The sequence below is a fragment of the Thalassophryne amazonica genome, chromosome 1 (genome assembly GCF_902500255.1).
Source record: "Thalassophryne amazonica chromosome 1, fThaAma1.1, whole genome shotgun sequence".
NCBI lineage: Eukaryota > Metazoa > Chordata > Actinopteri > Batrachoidiformes > Batrachoididae > Thalassophryne > Thalassophryne amazonica.
The window spans coordinates 25,406,684-25,425,651 of NC_047103.1; positions in this window are offsets into that span (position 1 = coordinate 25,406,684).

Sequence of the window (18,968 nt, forward strand, 5' to 3'; positions counted from 1 at the left end):
CTGTTTGTTCCACAAAACTGACGAACTCACTGACTGAATGCCACCCTACTATTATTGTGAACACCCCTTTTCTACTTTTTTTTACTAATAGCCCAATTTCATAGCCTTAAGAGTGTGCATATCATGAATGCTTGGTCTTGTTGGATTTGTGAGAATCTACTGAATCTACTGGTACCTTGTTTCCCATGTAACAATAAGAAATATACTCAAAACCTGGATTAATCTTTTTAGTCACATAGCACTACTATTATTCTGAACACTACTGTACCTAATAGTAAATTTTGGGAGGGGAAAAAAAAATCTGAGTTTAAGACAAAGTGTTCAGTAAAGTCATAAACTATGATTTCAACTCTAAAATAAGAGCATGAGGTGTAGTTAAAGATTACCAAAGGCATAATACCTTCTGATATTTCAATACTGCTGAACTTCACCTTGCTGCCTCTTTGTATTAGTTTCACTTAATGGGATTTGTGCCTCCAGAGACAGCGCAATCTAAAATGAGCAGCATGCTGGAGACAACAGAAAGTGGGACAGACATCCAGGTGCTACGTGGAAAAAAAACAGCCTACTCAGGCCCTGTCCTTGGGGCTAACCTGATTGTTGCGTAGATAAGACCTGCAGCACTTACATGTGTGCAGGCTGTTGCATGATAATTCACTCTATAATGTGAGTGAGCTGATACCACCAGGCGAGCTAAAATTCAGCAAATTCAATCAAAGTGAATATATTTCTTAATTATTGTGCAGTATCTGTGGTATTGGAACTGAACTCCATCAGATCATTTTTGTTTCATTTTAGGAGACAGTTATATCCCTACGGCCTGAAAGGAATAACTAGAAAATGGACTGCATTAGCACTTTTCCATCTATATCAGAATCTCAATGCTCTTTACAATGATGCCTCACATTCACCCATTCATACAGACATACTCACACACTGATGTTAGGGTGCTGCCATGCAAGGCGTTCACTGCACACTCAGAGCAACCTGGGGATTAAGGACCTTGTCCAAGGCTTTGTAGTGATTGTCCGGCCAGACTGGGGTGTGTGACTGTGCAGACCAACTGGCTGACATCCTGACAGATGTCTTCATCATCTCTTTGAGCTCCACTGTTGTCCCTACCTGTTTCTAGACCACCACCATCATCCCGTACCAAAAAAAATCCACAGTGATCTCTCTCAATGACTACCGCCCAGTTGCACTTACATCCACCATCATGAAGTGCTTTGAAAGGCCAGTCAAGAAACACATCAAGTCCCAGCTACCTGTCACACTGGACCCCAGGCAGTTTGCATATCGTCCCAACTGCTCACGGATGACGCCATCACACTGCTGTTCACCTGGCTCTCACACATGTATATAACAAAGGACATCATGTCAGACACCTGATTTCAGCTCAGCATTTCAACACCATCAGTACTGAGCAACTGGTAAAGAACTGGATCACCTGGGCCCTGAAACACCACCTCTTGCTGCACACTGGATCCTGGTCTTCCTGGTACGAAACGGCAGCGCAGTCAGATAGGAAACAGTGACCTCTGACACCACCATGCTGAAACACAGGGAGGGCCCCTCAAGGCGGCATGCTCAGTTCCCCTGCTGTTCACACTTCTAACCCGTGGGACTATGCGGGCTACACACAGGTCAAAACCACATCATCAGATTCCCGATGATGACACAACTGTGGTGGGTTTTTTGAAAAGCAAAGATAATGATGTCCCAGGAGAGGAGGTGGCACAGCTTAGCAACTGGTGTACTCACAACAACCTGTCCCTCTGTGTGGACAAAGCAAAAAACTAACCATTGATTTCAGAAGATCCTCAGGTGAGCACACCCCATTGTCTATAAATGACCTGCCGGCTGAGATTGTTCATAGAACAATGTTTGTGGACGGTCACATCACAGACAACCTCACATGGACTCAGAACACCACATCATCACAAAGAAAGCCCAGCAATACCTCTACTTTCTACAGAAGCTGAGGGAAGCCAACCTTCCCTCCCCTGTCATGACAACCTTCATACAGCTACTCAGTGCCATCATAGCGTGGTTTGGCAACTGCACAACTGCAGAACGAAAGGCCCTGCAGTGGATTGTGATGACGGCTGAAAAGATCACAGGGACCCCTCTTCCAACCCTCTCTGACACCTACAACACCCACTGCTTGCACAAAGCTGTGAGCATTGTGAAGGATGCAATATATCCATCCCATGCACTCTTCTTCTTAGCACCATCAGGTGGAAGGTACCACAGTATAACTGCCCATACCTCCAGAACGCGTGGAAGAGCTTCTTCCCTCAAGCAGTCATACTGTTGAACAATCTATGTATAAACCAAAAAGTGTCTGTGTGTTGGTATGTGGCTCACATATCTGACTGTTTATCAGATCGACCTCAGCTTTTGGATATGGCTTGCGCATGGTACGATGATGTGGATCCTTATTATGAAAATTTTTAGGATAAATTTCAAAACCTTTATTTTGAAACCTTTATTTTGATTAACATTGTAACATTTGTACTTCCAAGATGGCGTGGCTCACTGATGTTACTGGTAGCAAAGTTAAACAACATGAGATAGTTCATGTTGTTTGCACCATTTCACAACAAAACATTTAATCACAGCATCCCAGCAAGTACTTTTTTGTGAAAGGCATGCTGTCAGTGTTCTTTGCGACTGGGTTTAACTTGACAACACTGAGGAGACGTTACCTAAAATCTGTTTTTGATGACACCAATAAATTTCCCACTACTTGTACAGTGTTTCAGTATGTACATAAGCTGAATAAAGTCTTATATTTGCTGTGACTTCAAGTTTAGGTGGAGGTGAGATACTGATTTGCTGTTTCAAATATTCTAAATGTTATGGTTAATTTTGTATGACTCGCTTCCAATAACCTGTTTAATAGGAATCCTTTTATTTTCATAAAATTGATAATAAAACAGATTTTTTAAAACAATATTTAATACACAATGTCAGCTCCCAATTTCTATTAGGAATACAAACTCTCTATGGGCACTGCACTAGTAAGGCATGATGCAAATTTTCACACTGACCTGAAAGGGCCATGCTAAAATGGGAAATGGGCGAAATGGGGACTGATAATCACGAAATGGGGGTAAAATGTAACAAAATGGAGCGGAGTGAACCACACTGTCTCCAAATAATTACTTTAATTTAATTGTTTAGCTTTTTTTGTTTTTTTTTTTTGTGAGATACGCTCAGTTACATATAGTAGGGGCAGATGCGCCATCTGGCGTTCGAGAGGTGATTTCGTTACTCAGTCCCCATTTCGTCCCATTTAGCTAAAAAAAAAAAAAAAAAAATTAAGAGTACATAAATGAATTGCATTTGGAGTCAGTCTGTTGGAAAGTGTAGTGACACAGACCCACAACGGACAACGGATAAGCCAAAAAACAACAATTTACTGTTGTGAATGTGCACAACGAAATACAGACAATCACAGAATTTGTATGCAGTCAATATACAAAGGTGACGTGTGGGCAGGCTTCGGAGGATAGAAGACGTCTGTCCAGAGAAGAGCCGGGTCCCACACGATTTCCATTGCCAACGGGTCTGAAGCACACCGGAGCCACCAAGTCCTGAGTCCCCAGGTGGCCACCGTCTCCAGCTGTCAGACCTGGTACTGCTGGCAGGAAGCAGAAACAGTTAATGGTGGGTGTGGTGTACACACCCAGTAAACAGTCAGCAAAAACGTTCTCTCTGTAGTCGGGTGGGAAAAACACCTCCACCTTTAAACCCATTTCACAGTTAGTGTGGAGGTCAATCTCCTACTTAACGTAGTTTGGATGTGAGGAGTGAAATCCGTTCACAACTGGACCATCCACGAACCCCAGCCTCAGCTGAGTAGTAGCGAGCTGAATCACCTGCAAACAGATCACAAAAGATAGAAGCAAAGCACGTGCATAGGCACAACTACAACTGAGAAGTTACCTATTTGGTAGATGATATCTCGGCAGCGAGGTGGAAGATGCTGCCTGGTTTTATGGTGATGGTGGTTGGTGAAGATGATGGACAGCTGGTGTTGATGCTGATGAGTGACAGCTGTCACTCCCGGTTTCTCCTGCGAGGGTGGTTGCGCTCTCTCGTGCCTGAAGCCCGCACTTCAGGCAGGGCGCCCTCTGGGGGTGGGGCCAGCAGTACCTCTCTTCAGCGGCCACACACAACACAGTCTGCTCCATTTCACTACGTTTAACCCCCCGTTTTGTTATCAGTCCCCATTTTGCTTAAAAATAATCAAAATAAAAGTAATTAACTGAATCATATTTATCATATTTGGAGTCAGTCTGGGTCCGTCTGCTCCATTTTGTTACGTTTTACCCCCGTTTTGTTATTATCAGTACTCATTTCGCTCCATTTCGCTAAAATTGTTGTGTGTTGGGGGTTTGGCTGGACATTTTGTTGTTCTTTTCTTTTCTTTGCTCTCCAGGTGGTATGCAAACTGGTTTTTGTCTGTGGAGGAAGGTGCTGGCAGAAGAGTCCTTCACCCTCATCAGCATGATTTGCAGCACCTGTGGATGATGCTCACGTGCAAACTTAAAGACTTTCAGCTGAAGCAGATAATGAGATGGCGTTCTGCATTAAGCCATGAGTGATTCAAGCAGAATTGCCGGGAACTCGACCTTGTGACGTTCGTTTGTGAGACGCTGAGGACCGCGCCTGGGTTTGACACATCGTGCCTGTGAAGGAGGACGGGTGAGGGACACATGCTGTCAGCACACATCAGAGGTGATTGATTGTCTGAATAAGTGTTAACAGTAATTTGGTATTTTGTTACGCAGTATATTTGAACATTGATGAGAATTGTGCAGTTTGCTTCTCACTGCCGTGGCGTACGGACTGCTGATCCTCCACCTGTTGTGAGAAGCTGCTCATTTACATAAAGCTTAAATTCAGACCTGAATGTGTTGCTGATAGTGTGTGCCTTTGAAGGATATTTGTTGTAGCTGTTGACTTACCTCACCTTTTCCATCCTTCACAGAATCAGTTTGTCGTATCCACCTGGGGGGTGTTCGGCGGTGAGTCTGGGTCCAGAAGCGCCGAGCTTTGATCCATTTTGGCGCTGGAGAGTGCGCCGTCCTTCACCTCGCCAGACAAACGCACATTTATGTTGTACACCAATTATTGCACAGGAGAAAAATAAAACTGTTTTGTTTTTGGAACCGCTTTCTGGTTATTTAGCGCTGGGTTCAGTCAGACGCAGGTCCACTCCTCAACCCGCGTCTGCACATAACAAAAAATAATTAAATGAAAGTACAACCCCAATTCCAATGAAGTTGGGATATTGTGTGAAATGTAAATAAAAACTCGGACGGGGTGACAAAAGACTGGGAAAGTTGATGAATGCACAAAGAACACCTATTTGGAACATTCCACAGGTGAACAGGTTCACTGGAAACAGGTGAGTGTCATGATTGGGTATAAAAGGAGCGTCCCCAAAAGGCTCAGCCTGTCACGAGCAAAGATGGGGCGATGATCATCACTTTGTGAACAACTGCATGACAAAAATAGTCCAACAATTTAAGAACAATGTTTCTCAACATTCAATTGCAAGGAATTGAATGTTCATTATCTACATTGCATAATATAATCAGAAGATTCAGAGAATCTGGAGAACTTTCTACATGTAAGCGGCAAGGCCAAAAGCCAACATTGAATGTCCGTGACCTTCGATCCCTCAGGCGGCACTGCATCAAAAACCAACATCACTGTGTAAAGGATCTTACTGCATGGGCTCAGGAACACTTCAGAAAACCATTGTCAGTTGGCGCAGTTCATCACTACATCTACAAGTGCAAATTAAAACTCTACCATGCAAAGTGAAAGCCATACATCAACAACATCCAGAAATGCTACCGCCTTCTCTGGGCCCGAGCTCATTTGAAATGGACAGACGCAAAGTGGAAAAGTGTGCTGTGCTCTGATGAGTCCACATTTCAAATTGCTTTTGGAAATCATGGACGTTGTATCCTCTGGACAAAAGAGGAAAAAGACCATCCAGATTGTTATCAGCGCAAAGTTCAAAAGCCAGCATCTGTGATGGTATAGAGGTGTGTTAGTGCCCATTGCATGGGCAACTTACACACCTGTGATGGCACCATGAATGCTGAAAGGTACATCCAGGTTTTTGGACCAACACATGCTGCTATCCAAGCAATGTCTTTTTCAGGGACGTCCCTGCTTATTTCAGCAAGACAATGCCAAGTCAAATTCTGCTGATGTTACAACAGCGTGACTTCGTAGTAAAAGAGTGCGGGTACTAGACTTGCCTGCCTGCAGTCCAAACCTATCACCCATTGAAAATGTGTGGCGGATTATGAAGCGCAAAATACGACAACAGAGACCCCGGACTGTTGAACAACTGAAGTTGTACATCAAGCAAGAATGGGAAAGAATTCCACCTACAAAGCTTCAAACAATTACTGTCCTCAGTTCACAAATGCTTATTGAGTGTTGTTAGAAGTAAAGGTGATGTAACACAGTGGTAAACATACCACTGTCCCAGCTTTTTTGAAACATGTTGCAGGCATCCATTTCAAAATGAGCAAATATTTGCACAAAAACAACAAAGTTTATCTGTTTGAACATTAAATATCTTGTCTTTGTGGTGTATTCAATTGAATATAGGTTGAAGAGGATTTGCAAATCATTGTATTCTGTTTTTATTTACATTTTACACAACGTCCCACCTTCATTGGAATTGGGGTTGTAATTAATTGAATCATATTTGGAGTCAGTCTGGGTCAGTCTGCTCCATTTTGTTACTTTTTACCCTCATTTTGTGATTATTATATATACTTAAATGTCTTATGTTTTAAAATGTAAACACCCCTTGATCTATGGTGAAACATTTCATCTCACTATATACTGTGTAGATGGTTGAAATGACAACAAAAACCACTTGACTAGTATATTGTGTCACCGGTGTGTACAGCACAGAGGGTATTCATCATACCTCTGATGTATAGATTTTTGTTTTCAGACCTTTTGCAGTTTTTTCTGCAGTGTACACACAGGCAGTGTGGAAAGTGACACTAATTTGCATGCTGACAAGGATTCCTGTGGAGATTACACCCACCTGATTGATGGCCATGCTGTGCTCCAGAAACCACCTTGGGCAATGTGATATGACTGTGCAGTTATCAGACACTAAAGCATTTTTCAGTAGTTAATCTTCCCAATTGGGCGTTCACAGAAGATATCCAGCATCCACAGGCATGGACTGGAAATGAAAGACAGCCGCCGTCAGAAAATTACAAAGAGAATGACTGATAACCGGTTTTGCAGGGATATTTTATGATATAGAAATGTTTGTAAAAGAAATTAATGTGGCATTTGGATTTAAAAAAATAGTTTGTGAATTGAAAGCTTTGGTATTTTGTATTTGCTGCAGATATAATATGATGTGAAGCATGATGCAACAAAACAAATGGTGTCTGCAGACACACTTTGCAGAGAACTTGAGCTGTCTGGCGATGATGGTGATTTTTATTCTTTAACAGCCCCACTCTGAGGTGGCAGACGGAACTTAATGCACTGCAGAGAGACCAAACAAAAGCAGTATATATAGGATTGACCCCTGGAGTGAGTTTAGAAATGCACTTCACAGGCATGTGCACGTCTACCACTGTACTACAGGAACTACTAGTGTTAAAATTGTTGTTTTCACATATACTGAGTGGTTGGGAATATATATATATATATATATATATATACACAGTGAGGAAAATAAGTATTTGAACACCCTGCGGTTTTGCAAGTTCTCCCACTTAGAAATCATGGTGGGGTCTGAAATTTTCATCTTAGGTGCATGTCCACTGTGAGACATAATCTAAAAAAAAAAAATCCAGAAATCACAATGTGTGACTTTTTATAATTTATTTGTATATTAACAGACCTGTTAATTTTTCTTTAAGAAGCCCTCTTATTCTGCACTCTTACCTGTATTAATTACACCTGTTTGAACTTGTTACCTGTATAAAAGACACCTGTTCACACACTCAATCAATCACACTCCAACCTGTCCACCATAGCCAAGACCAAAGAGCTGTCTAAGGACACCAGGGACAAAACTGTAGACTTGCACAAGGCTGGGATGGACTACAGGACAACATGCAAGCAGCTTGGTTAGAAGACAACTGTTATGATTATTTATTAGAAATGGAAGAAACACAAGATGACTGTCAATCTGCCTCGGTCTGGGATTCCATGCAAGATCTCACTTTGGGAAAGCTCATAACACCACAGGAGGACCTGGTCAATGACCTGAAGAGAGCTGGGACCACAGTCTCAAGATTGCATTAGTAACACATGATGCTGTCATGGTTTAAATCCTGCAGGGCAGCAAGGTCCCCCTGCTCAAGCCAGCCATGTCCAGGTCTGTCTGAAGTTCCATCTGGATGATCCAGAGGAGGCATGAGAGAAGGGAGAAACCTACCATTGGAGAACCCTACATCCCTGGTTCTCAAGACCAGGCACCTAAGTGGCTCTAGTCTACTCTTTTCTACGCTCCTATTTTACTCTTCCTTTTAGATATTTAGATATACCTTTGTATACTGACATAGTTCCACCTTAGAATTGGAATATAATATATAAGATATACCTTACTGAATTTTCATGTGGTCAGATGAGACCAGAATAGAGCTGTTTGGAATCAACTCCACTTACCATGTTTAGAGGATGAGAACAACCCCAGAAAACCATCCCAACCGTGAAGCATGGGGGTGGAAACATCATACTCTGGGGGTGCTCTTCTGCAAAGGGGACAGGACGATTGCACCGTATTGAAGGGAGGATGGATGGGGTCATTTATTACGAGATTTTGGCAAACAACCTCCTTCCCTCAGTAAGAGCATTGAAGATGGGTCATGGCTGGGTCTTCCAGCATGATAATGACCCCAAACACACAGCCAGGGCAACTAAGGAGGGGCTCCGTAAGAAGCATTTCAAGGTCCTGGAGTGGCCTGGCCAGTCTCCAGACCTGAACTCAATAGAAAATCTTTAGAGGGAGCTGAAACTCCAAACCTGGCTGATCTAGAGAAGATCTGTATGGAGGAGTGGACCAAAATCCCTGCTGCAGTGTGTGCAAACCTGGTGAAAAACTACAGGAAATGTTTGACCTCTGTAATTGCAAACAAAGGCTACTGTACCAAATATTAACATTGATTTTCACAGGTGTTCAAATACTTATTTGCAGCAGTAACATACAAATAAATTATTAAAAAATCATACATTGTGAGTTATTTTTGTAAAAACAAAAATTATAAAGTTGTGCGTTGGTGACCTATTTAATCAAATTAAATTTTCTGAAGCATCACGTTGCTGCTGAAACAAGCTGTACTGAAACAAATGAATGTTTCAATGGATTGATCTGGTCCTAATTCCAACTCAATGAAAATAGATGCATGGTATTTTCCAGGGTCGTATAGTAACGAAGTAAAAATACTTCACTACTGTACTTAAGTACGTTTTGGGAGACTTTGTACTTTACTTGAGTTCTTTAATTCAGCTTACTTTCACTTTTACTTCACTACATTTCCGACCTTAATTGCATACTTCTACTACAATACATTTTCTATGCGCCATGCCGTTACTCGTTACAAAAAAACACACACACACACACGAGAAAAGTCGTGATTACTAGTGACTAACAAAGTCATGCCGATTTGTCATGAGGCATGTCCGGTAGGCTTTTTTGCAGTTGCGCACTTGTCAGGAAAATGATCATTTCTCTACATTGATTACAGACCTGCAGTGGGTCTGTAACTTTTCTGCAGCGCGGCTTTGCTTTGAACCTTGAACCAATCGAAGCAGTGATTCGCAGGTTGAAGCAGTGCTTCGATCTATGATTCGTGGATTTTATTTCGCTTTATCCTAATTTTTCCCGCTAAAGCCCTGAAGAGCATATGTCTGTGAGTAATATTTAATATTTTTATGTTAAACTGACCTGTTATGGTCTTCTGAAACAGTTGATAGATGTATTTTAGAACTTAAAATACGGGACCCATGCTAATGCGTTAGCATGTCTATGGCGTTTTCAATGTTAAAGTTAGCATTAAGCTGTTTGCATCAGCACATTTGTGTTGATTTGTTTTCTCTATAATTAATGGCTCAGCATTCGTTGTCATAAAAAGAGTCAAATTGTATTTTTTAAAATGTATTTTATTCATATATTATAACAACAGCAATAATAGTCTACATAATAGACAATAATAGTCAATAATATAGACTAATAATGTTACAATACAATTTTAGAGAAAGAGACAAAAAGAACCTAATGAAACCAAAACAACAGAAAAGATAAAACCATGTAACAATGAAAATAAATAATACATATAGAAATAAATAACTGTTTCCTGTGAACACCTAGTGAGTAGCCTACTCTCGTTTAGGTTTTGAAACCTTGTTTCTGAAGTGTTTTTGTGTGATGTGCACAATTTTCAGTCATTTACAAGCTAGAAAAACTTTATATAAAAAAATCAGTCCGTTTTGATTATTAACATTTACTTGTACTTTTACTTTCAATATTTGAGTATATTTAGTTGTACATTACTTGTCATACTTAAGTACAATAAATACTAGATACTTTTAAGACTTTTACTTGAGTAGCATTTCAATCAGAGACTTGAACTTCTACCAAAGTCATTTTTAAGGGTAGCTGTACTTTTACTTAAGTGTGATTTTCCGGTACTTTATACAACACTGGTATTTTCCATAATATAATTTCACATGTCAAAAAAAAGGAAAAAGGCTCTTGAAGAAGGAGAAAAAACCCTATGTTGCACCTTTTTTCTGATCACATTTTTAACTTAGAATCGTTTTTGTCATTCAGTATGTTGTGTGTTGGGGGGTGTGGCTGGATGTTTTGGTGTTCTTTTCTTTTCTTTGCTCTTCAGGTGGCATGGAAACTGATTTGTCTGTGGAGAGGTGCTGGCTGAAGAATCCTCACCCTCATCAACATCATGTGAAGCACCTGTGACTGGTGCTCACATGCAACCTTAAAGACTTTCAGCTGAAGCAGATAATTGGATGGTGTTCTGCTTTTAAGGCATGTGTGATTCAAGCAGAACTGCCGGGAACTCTACCTTGTGATGTTCGTTTGTGAGACACTGAGGACCGCACCTGGGTTTGACACATCGAGCCGTGAAGCAAGGAAGGGTGAGGGACACATGCTGTCAGCACACATTAAAGGTAATTAAGTATTTGACTAATTGTTGATAGTAACTTGGTGTTTTGTTACACAGTATACTTGAATTGTGATGAGAATTGTGCAGCTTGCTTCTCACTGCTGTGGCGTGCAGGATAAGTGATCCTCCACTTGTTGTGAGAAGCTGCTCATTTGCATAAAGATAAAAAGTACAGACCTGAATGTGTTGCTGATAGCGTGTGTCTTTTGAAAGACATTGTTGTAACTGCTGACTTACCTCACATCTTCTTTGCTTCACAGAGAGTCAGTTTGTCGTGTCCACCTGGGGGGTGTTTGTCTGGTGGTAGTGGGTCCAGGAGCGCCGGACTTCTCTCCTTGCGGGCGCTGGAGAGCGTGCCAGCAGTCACTCCTCCAGAAGGACGTTGGTTTTGGTTTTGTACATTTTATTTAGGCACAGGTGAAAAATAAATTGTTTTTGTTGTTGGAACCGCTTTCTGGTTATTTTTAGCGCTGGGTTCTGTCTGACGCAGGTTCGCTCCTCAATCCGCGTCGACACATAACAGTAGTTCCCGGCCATTCCATAATGGACCCAGCGGCAGAAGCGGTTCCTTTTGTCGAAAAAGTTCAAGAACACTTGGAGAACATACGGGAGCAATTACAGCAACTCGCGAACCAAATTAAACAAACAGACGCCCGTGTTACGGAGCTTGCAGCGCAAGCCGTTCTGCTTCCTGCTGCTCCAGCTGCGGCACTATCGATACCGGTGCCGAAAACTCCGTCACCCACAGGTTGGAATGCCGCAGTTTTACGAGGCGTATTTGTAGATGGGTTGGGTGAGTCATTGAAAGACGAGCTGGTAGTCCGTGACGAGCCAAACGAATTAGATGAGCTAATATCATTGGTGATTCGTCTAGATGATCGGATGAAGGAGCGTGGACGCAAGAGAGGACGCCCATCAGAGCGGGTTTTTTCATCTCGGGGCTTTCCCCGACACAGATCTGGGCCGCCTCTTCTTTGCCCCACTGAGGCTCCTCCGACGGGACCTCTGGCTCCTCCTGTTGACGAGCCCATGCAGCTCGGATGAGCAGAGATTACTGTATTGCCCCGACATGTAAACGTCAAGAGAAATAATGGTGACGTGTCTCCAAGTGTTCCGGGACAGGCAACATAACACACACATAAAAAAAAAAAAATCTAGCACGGGTAAATGTTTTTTTCCTTAAATAGGGGTTATAATTGTATGGGGAGTCAGAGGCGTATCTGGTGGAGTGACTGTTAGGCGGTTGGAAGTCCGCCTGAGCTCACGTCATTATTAATTTTTATGTGTTTTTAGGTATTTTCTGTTTGGGTTGTTGGGTCGTTTATTTTGTTGTTTTTTATTTCTCTACATCCCTAACCCCAACCTCACTTGCCCCAAGACCATTTGTCTTGTGGGTGGTGGGGTGGTGCAGGTTGGTCACGCTGAGCATTCTCAGAAGACCTCTGCACCTAGGGGGGGGTGTTAGAGGCGTTTTTTTGGTTTGGTTAGGGCCCGGTTCCACTCCAGCCTCGGTGAGCCTTTGTACCGTTCGTCATTGGTGTTGCCGGGGTGTGGTGCAGCGGAGACTTACCTCAGTCGGAGGGGTGGGCCGATCTGTTGCCGTTCGCCATTTCGGTAGTTCCACCCCTCCCGAGAGGCTGGGGTATGGTCGAGTTGGGGCACCGGACGTATTTCCGGTTCTCTGCTGCGCCTTGGGGTTGGAGCTGGGTTAGTTTTTTTTCTGTTCCCTTCTCCGGCTTGATATTTTGAGCCGTTCGCCAAAATTGAGCCGCCGAAGGCTCTGGGAGGGACCTGGGGTCTTTCGAGGTGCCGGGGAGGGTAACAGGGTTTACAGTCATTTTATATCCCCCCAGGGTTGTTTTTGGTAGTCCTCCGGGGGTTGATGTTTGATTTTGTTCTGTTTCCTTCCGGGTTCCACCTCCAGGGTTGATGGGACGGTCCTCTGGGGGGAAATTGGCTTGGGGCCAACTGGCCAAGTGTGACCGGGTCTGGGGTTCCGGGGTTGTGGGGAGGGTACCTCCTGGGGTTGATGGTACGGTCCCCTGGGGGGTGCCGATTTGCTCCATGTATACCTGGGACCTGTGTGGGATCATGGTTCTGGCTGTTCCTCCTGGAACTGGCGATGAAGGCCTTCTGGGGGGGGGGGGGGGGGTTGGACTCTGCAGGTCATTCTGGGGGGGTTGTTTGTTATTTTTCTTTTATGCATTTCTGTTTGTATTGTTTTTTTGGGGCTGTGTTGGGTTTTGGCGTTTGGGAGTTTTTCTTTTCTTCCCGGGGTTTGATGGGACGGTCCCCTGGGGAGGTTTTGGGTGGGTTTTATGTTTTTTTTCTGTGTGTTGGAGTGTATTGGGGTATGTTTTGGGGCTTTGTTGATTCCAGCCGGCCTTCCAGCTGCGGTGCCTGTCCTGCTGTCTGTGGTGGACCTTGGGAGCGTGGTGCTGTCTACTTCCTGACGTGGACCCTGGAGGGAGGTGCTGTTCTCGGGTCTGGTCTGTTCGGTCGCCGGGAGGCTTCCCGTTGATGGGGGGGTACTGTTGTGTGTTGGGGAGTGTGGCTGGATGTTTTGGTGTTCTTTTCTTTTCTTTGCTCTTCAGGTGGCATGGAAACTGATTTGTCTGTGGAGAAGGTGCTGGCTGAAGAATCCTCACCCTCATCAACATCATGTGAAGCACCTGTGACTGGTGCTCACATGCAACCTTAAAGACTTTCAGCTGAAGCAGAGATTGGATGGCGTTCTGCTTTTAAGGCATGTGTGATTCAAGCAGAACTGCCGGGAACTCTACCTTGTGATGTTCGTTTGTGAGACGCTGAGGACCGCACCTGGGTTTGACACATCGAGCCGTGAAGCAAGGAAGGGTGAGGGACACATGCTGTCAGCACACATTAAAGGTAATTAAGTATTTGACTAATTGTTGATAGTAACTTGGTGTTTTGTTACACAGTATACTTGAATTGTGATGAGAATTGTGCAGCTTGCTTCTCACTGCTGTGGCGTGCAGGATAAGTGATCCTCCACTTGTGTGAGAAGCTGCTCATTTGCATAAAGATAAAAAGTACAGACCTGAATGTGTTGCTGATAGCGTGTGTCTTTTGAAAGACATTGTTGTAACCTGCTGACTTACCTCACATCTTCTTTGCTTCACAGAGAGTCAGTTTGTCGTGTCCACCTGGGGGGTGTTTGTCTGGTGGTAGTGGGTCCAGGAGCGCCAGACTTCTCTCCTTGCGGGCGCTGGAGAGCGTGCCAGCAGTCACTCCTCCAGAAGGACGTTGGTTTTGGTTTTGTACATTTTATTTAGGCACAGGTGAAAAATAAATTGTTTTTGTTGTTGGAACCACTTTCTGGTTATTTTTAGCGCTGGGTTCTGTCTGACGCAGGTTCGCTCCTCAATCCGCGTCGACACATAACACAGTACATAAAAACATCACAGATGCTTTCACAGAACGAAATATCAATGCATTGCACAAATAGATAAAACAGAATAAAACACGAGATACCATTCCAAGGTGTGTGATAGTGAAAAATAGTTTTGTTTTGTTTTTTAAACCAATTGATAACTGTCTCTGTGTCTGTGTATACACAACATGCAATAAATAAATAAAGGACATGGGATATTGCACATATGAAGATGCTACAAGGATAAAGTTGCTACCAGATGCTACAGTGTATTCTTTGTCCTACATTCTATTTTGCACAGTTCTGTCTGTCGATTTGTATCTGTCTTGTGGCGGTTGAGTAAAAGCTGTCCCTGAATCTGGATGTTTTGCAACTCAGGCTACGGTACTGTCTACCTGAGCGCAGGAGGGAAAACAGATTGTTAAAGGGCTGTGAAGTGTCCCTGATTATCTTTCTTGCCCTGGAAAAGCAGTGCTGTTCTGCTAGTTCACCAGTGGTTGGCAGCCTGGTCTGAATAATCTTCCCTGCTGGCCTCACAACCCTCCACAGTGTCACAGAGAGATGCTACTGGTTAGTACAGTTGTGATTTTTGTGCATTGTTGTAGTCTATTTATTATTGGCAATTATTGTTTTTATCATTGGAGTTTATTTTGTTGAGTGCTTTCATTCCCGAAGAAGTCCTATAGAGACCGTTATAATTATTATTAACAACAAATGTGTGATATTTCTGATTATACTGCAAGTCCCACTGGAGCATAACCTTTGATTTTTAATAGTCTGTCACACACGTATTGTTTCTAAGGTTCCTCATTTATTGCAAGTCTGCCACATGCTTTGAAGTATTTCTGTTTCCTCCTTTTTTTTACAGTCTGTCACCTGTTATATTGTTTCTATGCTTCCTCCTATATGCCCTTTCCTTCTCCTTTCTCACATCTCTTTTTACCTTCTGTCACATCTCCTTATACTCCTGTCTACTTTCATCATCTCTCTGACTTTCCTAATTCTTTTTCACCAGCCTCTTTCTCCTTATACTGTTTGGAACATCTTCATTCCACCATGTCTCCTTGTTTTCCTTCCTTTGTCCAGATGTCACACCAAGCACCTTCCTAGCTGTCGCCATTACCACATCCACAGTACTTTTCCAGTTGTCCAAAATTACTTCACTTCCATCCAGTGCCTGTCTCACCTCCTCCCTGAATTTCACACAGCAGTCTTCCTCGGTCAGCTTCCACCATCTCATCCTTTGCTGTGCTCTCACTCTCTTCTTCTTCTTCACATCTAAAGTCATTCTGCAAACCACCATCTGCTGCTTGTCTAGCTTCACTCTTCCCTGCCACCACCTTAGAGTTCTCCAATTGCTTTTATGTTGTATAACCAATATAGGATATACTTCACCTGTGTGCACCTTTCTCCACATTACACATCACCCCGTGCTCCTCCTTATTCTTAGTGTACGTATGTATTCAAGACAGCCATTTCCATCCATTTTGCAAAATCTACTATCATCTGCCCTTCCATATTCCTCTCCTTGATACCATGTCTTCCCCTTGAAGTCCACTCCAATCACCACTCTTTCATGCTTGGGTACACTTTCCACCAACTCATCAAGCTCACTCCAGAAATCCTCTTCTGGGGCATATGCACTGATGACATTCTTCATCACACCTTCAGTTTCCAACTTCATACTTATCCCTTTCTCATCAGTAATGCTTCTGAAACCCTGTCAGTCCAACAACGTCTCTGTATACTCTTTCTTTACAAGGACCACATCACCATTTCTCCTTCCATTCACACCATGAGCCCTTTACCAGTCATACTGTTAGAATTCAAAGTCCAGACTCTCACCACAACACTTCTAGCTTTCCTCCTTTCCCATTGTTTTTGGACACATTCTGCGCCTCTTCTCTTTCTTCACCCAACAGACACCCAGTTTACACCAGCACCCTGTTGGAAAACAGCACCGGTGGCAGTTGTTGTTAACCCACCCGGTGTGGAAGTTCAATATGTGATTTGCACATTAAGTTTCATAAAATTTATGCCAGATGCCCTTCGTAACAAGCCTACTCATTTATCAGGGCTTGGAGCAAACACTTTGAGTACAATGATTGTGTGAAATTTATGGTGTACACTCTTCCTTCCTACCAAGTCCCTTGGGGCTTGGAATCAGAATCCACTGGCTGTACACCCCATGTATTATTGCTTCTGTTTCCTCCATTTTTGACACCCTGCCTCATGCTTTATATTGTTTCTGTGTTTCCTTTTTCTTTTGTGTATTTCATCAGCTGTGTGTAGAATTTCTTAAACTCGGAGTGACTTTCAGTTCATTTTGATGTATGCCTGATACATATGAATTCACTTGAGGTGGTGAAGTGTGGCACCAATATTTCAAGTTTAGTTTGACTTTGGTGATATTTGGCTGGGGATTTTACACAATCACACAATGTCTAAATACTGTTGACCTTTGAGACTTCAAAAGGAATCATGTCAGAAGACCAGTGGGAGACTCCAGTCGAGATTTTATATCACTTGAAAAATAACTTTATCTGAGCCAGTCTGCTAAAACTGTTCCTGGTGAAACAAAAGACAAAATTATATGCACTCTTTCCAGTCAGTCACTGAAGGTTATGACTACCCTTGCTGATTTCCGATTGCTCTGTTTTGGAGGATGGGCTGATTACAGTTGATTGAACTGTAATTTTTTTTATTATTAATGAGAAATGAATTCCATGTGCCATATAACACTCGAATTCTAAACCTTTATAATCTCTTTATCCTGACATTTGATTTGGATGGCAGTCCTTACTTAATGTGCCATTTGTATTAACTACATAAGAAGGAAAAAATAATGTAAATAGACGATGAGACCTTGATTTGTTAAAGCTTTATTTTCCAGCAACATTTCACTTTTTACTCAATCTCCTCCAGAATATCTATAATTAACCTTTCTGTCTTCAACAAATCTAGTAAAAACACGATATTCGTAACTTTGTCTGCTTCTGAAACATAAAATCGTCTTGAAGCATAACCGCATATGTAAAAAGACGAACAAGACAGACAAAATCCATCTCACACATGGATGAGAATATATATGAGGCTGTATATTATGCTTCAATTTTTACAGCCTTTCTTTTGTAGGGCAGACATCAAAAACCCAGAGTCAGTCACACCATATCTCAAGATACTGTATGCTGTGACATTTTTCAGCAAAAAAAACCAAACAAAAAAAAAAACAAAGTTGGGCTTTGACATCACTGTTGGGTGTATCACTCCCTGACAGATAATTATGAGCCATCCAGGCACATGTACAGTAGGTACAGCCAACTCCACAGTGCCATCATTAATTATAAAGAGCAACGCCTGACAGTTTCACAGAGTTATGCCTTAATTAAACATTTATATATATATATATATATATATATATATATATATATATATTATATATATATATATATATATATATATATATATATATATATATATATACGAGGTCTATTAGAAAAGTATCCGACCTTATTATTTTTTTCAAAAACCATATGGATTTGAATCACGCGTGATTGCGTCAGACAAGCTTGAACCCTCGTGCGCATATGTGAGTTTTTCCACGCCCGTCGGTTGCGTCATTCGCCTGTGAGCAGGCTTTGAGTGAGGAGTGGTCCAGCCCCTTCGTCATTGTTTCATTGCCAGGAAATGGCGGAATGATTTGGGCTTTTTTTCCATCAGAATTTTTTCAGAAACTGTTAGAGACTGGCAGCTGGAGACCATTAGAAAAATTTATCTGGCTTTCGGTGAAAATGTTACGGGCTTCACAGAGAATAAGGAGTGTTACTGTCGCTTTAAGGACGGCCCCCAGCGGCTGTGGGGCGTGCCGCGCTCTGAAGCCGCCATTGACAGGCTGAACGACCATTTCATTTCTAAACGGATGGCTGTCTGGATCCGTGACCATCGTGTGCCATTTCTCTGGTTATCTCTCTGGTTTCTCTGGTTTAAGAGCTGGACATCAACCATTTTCTGGCAGATTTCACTTTTAACAAGAGATTTTGTCATGGAAAGCCGAGCGGAGGCTTCGCGCGTCACAATGGATTCGCTACTGGAGCAAGACAAAACCACCTCCGTTTTGGTCTCACAGGACGGCTTTGAGATGGCGTTCAGACAGCTGTCGGTGGTTTTTCCATCAAGTGATTATCCGAGAAATTGTGGATGTGCCAGAACATGTCCCGTGAGGCTTCATCACGCCGTTGCTTTGCGCCATGCGGCACCTTATTATTATTATTATTATTTTGAAAAAAATAATAAGGTCGGATACTTTTCTAATAGACCTTGTATATATGAAATAGCCCATATGTATGTATGTGGCACGATTTGTGTTCGGA